Raw genomic sequence first — 5,721 nt, forward strand, 5'->3', positions numbered from 1 at the left:
ACCAAATTAGTTGTGATGCTTATAATAATGCACTTTTTATTGCATCCAATACAATTGTTAGCATTCCATTTGTCTTTCTCTTGCCTAGTGTGCCAAATTTGGCCAGTTGGGGAGATGGAAAAATTGTTTCTAAAAGTGTTCCTATAATTTTTACCTGAACTTTGTCTGACAATTTTACTATTGTCATCTGATCTTTGGGTATCAAATCTTTGGATCCAGGAACCAGTTCCACTTACACCAAAAAAATAAGATGGTGTAACTAGTTGTGACATATAAAACTGGCCATAATAATTAAATTACTGCACATTTTGGTAATTAGCCTAAAGGCTTTCATATCCAATACTGGAGCTTACAATTGTACGTGGTTCCTACGTAATATTAATTGAATTAACAGTGATTAGGCTTCTCACAGTGAAAGTTGCTTACCTGTTGAGTTTAATATTGAGGTTTTTTTTATGTTAACAAGTTTCCCCAGAAATTTGGTACTGATTCAGTTGATACAATGGAAAAATATAACTAATTAAAAAATTTAATTAATCTCAACACCAATTGAAAACTACTTTACCTGAATGGAAAAAATCAGACGATTCCAAAATTTTCAGTTTTGGTTGACTGGCTAAACTAGTTAAATTAATGGAATATATGATAGTGTCTTAAACAAGTCTTCTTTTAACCAGGATGATGTCTTAATCTAGTCTCATTCAAGTGCCCCAAAATAGGTCTTCTAATATGAACTAAAATGAAGTCTTAAACAAGCCTTCTTTTAATCATTAATTTTGAACCAGGTCTTAATCTAGTCTCATTTAAGTCCTTCAAAATAGGTCTTCTGATATGAGTTTAAAATGGAGTCTTAAACAAGTGTTTTTTTAATCTCTAGTCTGTCTGAATTGCAACCATTCAGACAAAACCACTCCGATTATAATCTGATGATAGACTTGTATTAAGATGGCTAGGGCTTGATTGTAGGTGTTCAAAAAAATACTTAAACACCCACAACACACGCTTAGATAAGTTTGCCTGCCGCAAAATTTTACATGGTCTACAGGATATGCTTATTAATATTTTTCCAAACACACGTGATACTACTTCAACTACACTTTCAGTTGTCAAGCTGCGTTACCTGTTTAACTTCTGTTATCATTTGCTTTGCGTTGCCTGTTTAACTGTTCTCATTTGCTTTGCGTTGCCTGTTTAACTACTGTTATCATTTGCATGGTGTCGTAAATAAAGCGTAACATGTTTCCATCTCTTCTATAAAAATTCCTAACTTTGGAAATATTTTATTATAGATTTCACTGGAGATGAATTGGAACCCGTTGTAAGTATTTTCCTTTTTTAATCTAGTGTAGTCCGATAATGAAAACTTATTTTTTTTATTTTCAGGGTGGCATTAGTTATGTAGAAATAGTTGATGGTATTTGTGTGAAAGGAAAGGATGGATACGGAATGGTCACTGCAAGTGTGTTAAACGAAGGGAATACAGAATCTACAATAACACTTCAGTGTATCACATGCTTTTATGGGTCACGCAGTTGCTGCCATATTGACGCTATTAAGGAGTTCCCACAAGATTCTGATGAAATATTGTTAACTGAGGAAATCTTATATAGGAAGGCTATGAACTATAATAAAATTATCCAAAGATTGCTGAAACCGATATCAAAGGAAAAAATTCCATATACAGCTAGTGCATTTTCTGATTTAAAAACAATATCAGAATATGATTTGCATTATTTTTACAATTCACCCAATTTTGTTAATAACCAATACATCCTTGACATCCCCAGTCACTGTATAGCCTGTGGACATTCAGTAATAGTGAAGGACAAACCATTTGTGTCCCTTTTTCTAAGATCAACTATAATAAAATGTCAAGGTAAGATATCTCTTGTTAAATGTTATATATCAGAAGCCTACATGAAGGCTTAAATTCAGAAATGTTTTGAAAATGTAGTGAAAAAAGCGAGGAAACGCAAATTAGCACAAGGAAACTTTTAAAAATGTAATGAGAGATATACATAACGTAAGCCTCTAAACATAAGTATGAGGCTGTACCTTTTTTTAAACAAAATTCTTTGATGGTCGGTTTAATATAAAATGTAATAAAAATAATATGATTTTTTGCCGCACAGAACAAATGGGTATTGTATTTTGACACCCACTGATTAAAACTAAATTAAATAATAGTAAATAAATAAAATATTTTTCCACCGACCGATTTTTTACTGATTATTTCCTATTCAAATATAGGTAAAAAAATCTATCGGCTAACAACTGGTAAAAAAATTAGTAATGGATAATAGGTATCAAAATCGGCGATTATTTCAATAATCTGTTAATGGCCGCAGTCTTTAGAAGTACCAGTATCGGTAAAACTTTGATATCAGTATTGGCATCTGCTTATTTACGATATTGGAAAAAATAGGTCCATTTGAATAATTACATGATAGCACATGAGACTTCGAACTCACTTTGTTTTCTGATGTCCTAACTTCGAAATGACACATTCACGTTAAAATGAAACTTAATTAAATAATTTCATCTAGTGGCCTAAGTTTGAAATGAGCAAAGGGACTATAGTACCCACCACTTGAAGAGCAAGTGAAAAAATAGGGTGGGTGTACATAGTAAATTTAAATGAAAACTTTTCCCAAGCTCTCATTTTTTTCTACATTGCTATCTCTTTTCTGAACGCCACTTTCTTTGAACTTTAATTTAAAATTATGTACTTAACTAAAACACAATCATAATTTACCTTTTTAGTTTCATTGTGTGTGCAGTAATCCAATTTGTGAAAATGTGATGAACTTTGATGGAATTGAAATTGCGGCCGTTAACATGGGAAACTACATGGTTAGTCACCAAATACTCTGGATGCATTTGTCTTTGGAAGGTACAAAATACATTTTTTATAAAATGCTCTTCTATCACAAAAACTCTCTCAATAGCTGCTGTTTCATTAATGTAATTTTGGGAAATATGTGCATTAAACTTAGTATTCTTTTCCGTATAGAAGGTTTCGCAGGGAAAGTTTTTAGGGAACTTAATAAATTATGTATGTCATGAAATAACCATAAGTGTATGAATACTTGTATTTGATAGATAAAGATGTTTCTAATAACTATAAAAAGTATAGAAAAAAACCTAAATCAATATCTTAGTGTAAGAGGTGATAACACAAAAAAATGCTATAAGTCTCATGGTATTTTGTTAAGCTTAATTTCCATTCTCGTGTCTATTTCTTGTGCAAAAGAAAATCTACAGGGGGATCAAATTAGATGGGGAAGTAAAATTTTTTCATGCTTTGCTCTTGTTTGTTAGTTCTTTAAAGTCACTTCATTCAAAGTTTTAATAAATATTTTTTATTTGAAGGATGTCATTTCATGCATTCTATGAAACTGTAGTGGCCAGGTTTAAAAGAGGAAAGTCACACCAAAATATAAGGCAGTTGCTTTCATATGCACAGCTAAAAGCTAGCTGGAATCATTTTCTTTCCCTACTTGAGATTGATTATGAAAGTGGGTTTCAGTGTGATATCTGCCTTAAAAATCCTCAAATAATTCTATGTGATGGAACAACTTTGGGTTTTAAAAAAAAGTTCCTCACTTTAAACTCTATGCCTCATTGTAATTCATCAGAAATCAGCAATATTCCACACACTAGGTCTGTATAATTACTATTTTTTTAAATTTTCAAGTGTGTTTAAAAGAAAATAAGGCCCTCGATTTTCACAAATAACGTTCATAAAAATACTTGCCAGTAAAAAAAGTAACGATTGATAAGACCCTGCACCATTTAATTATATACTTTCATGCTTCTCTCCTTATGAGCTCTGGTTTATTGTCTCTTTCCAATTTCCCCTTTCCACTTTTGGTTTTAGATGAAATCGTGTTGAGTGGTAAAGTATCCGGGATTAGTAGTATTATAAAATTAATGTAAAAAGTTATTTGTTATTCTATAAATGTAAAAAGTGATTTGATATGCTATAAATTTTCAATAGATATTTAAAAAATGGCTAAGTAACTTTTGTAACCTAAATTTCTTTTAATTTAATCCTTATTAGATACAATGAAAGACTCTTGATTAAAAATGCTACAACTCGGAAATATTTAGCTGATTTTTCATCTAACACAATTGGTGAAGATGATTTTAAACGACTGTTGTCAGGTCTACAGCAAGAAAAGACAGAGGCTGGAAAAGCAATTCAAAATTTTGTACAGTTTCTTGTTACTGATGGAACTTGTGCTTGCCCACCAGCATTCAAAGAATTTGTGTTTTATTTATCAAGAGACTCTGCTGTGTTTGCAACACTACCTTTTTCAAACAAGTTGTTTACACTTTTACACGAACTTGAAAATGGCATGAAAATCGAACAGATTCCGGATAAATGGAAATCTCTCTCTATGGAATTTCCAGTGTTGTTTGCATTGTTATCTAACCTTGAAACAGATGAAATGCCAGATTTTCTTGTTCCTATAATTAAAATTCTAGTAGCAAAAACCAAAGCTTGTTTTCCAGAAATCTCAGAACTTCCAGAAAATCAAGCTACAATCACTCCCACAGATAGTCTCATATGTTATCAAGCCCTAGGTAAGATTCGAAATCGAGGAAATTACATCATGGACAATGGTTCTCAACATAAAAATGTGGAAACCTCCTGTGTAAAAGCTTTTGCTGGGAAACATTCTACATTACTTCCAGGCGTATTCACCATATACTGTGAGCATGGTAAGATATCATTTATGTTTGTAGTTAATAATAATAGTACAAGAAAATATCTATATTCTTAAACTGAACTAAACTGTAGCATTTAATTACAGTAACCAGAAGTATATAATATTGTCATAAGTAACATAATTTAATATAGTCATTGAAAAACCCTAAAATATCTTCCAGTGATGTCTTTTGGTTGAGAATTTGCCACATGAATGTCTTAGTCTTTCTCCATAACGGGGCAGTTTAATAGTATGTGGGTGATGTCTCTTATAGGTGCGTCACATAGTTTACATTTTGAACAGGTACCAAAAGTTGTTTTGTCTCTCACCGATCAATAAAGTTCCTGACCTCGCATCAAAAAGTAAGCCTCTTGCCCAAGAACCATCGTAACAATTTTCTGCCTGAGGTTTCGGCTTCGATTTGTACATAAAAAGGCTTGCTTTATAGTTCACCGCACTGCGACAAAGATTTTCCGCGACTTTAATGACATCCGTTGCTACAATAGCAGACCACTGACTCATTTATCGTGGTATGTGAATGTTAAGAGAGGGTGGTAATTTAGTCAAAGGTAGGCCCAAGGGGGCCTGGACCCGGAAACCCCCCTGGTTTACGCCACTGGTATTAGCGGTGTAAGAAGATGGACACTGTTAATATTATGTACTTTTGCAGTAACAAACCTTTTTAGACATGATTTAATGTGTAAAATTCTTATACCAAATCCAGGAATTTGCTATGGATTCCAAGCAATGGAAAAAGCCGAGTCTGTGAACATTCCTTTTACGATATTGAAGACAAGATTTTTAAAAAGTGATTTAATTAACCAGTTGTTAGATGTTAATGATACCATAGTTAGTGTCAGCTTAAATCTCTTTTGTAGACAGTGCTTTTTCACATTTGATATCTCAAAATCCGACTTTTGTCTCTGGTATTCTTACCTTTGTTCATCTCAGTATTTTTTGATAGATAAGTTGAGACAACAAATATTAATGAAGTACCAAAGAGTTT

Source organism: Leiobunum rupestre, chromosome 8 (genome assembly GCF_980474605.1).
Source record: "Leiobunum rupestre chromosome 8, qqLeiRupe1.1.hap1, whole genome shotgun sequence".
Lineage (NCBI taxonomy): Eukaryota > Metazoa > Arthropoda > Arachnida > Opiliones > Sclerosomatidae > Leiobunum > Leiobunum rupestre.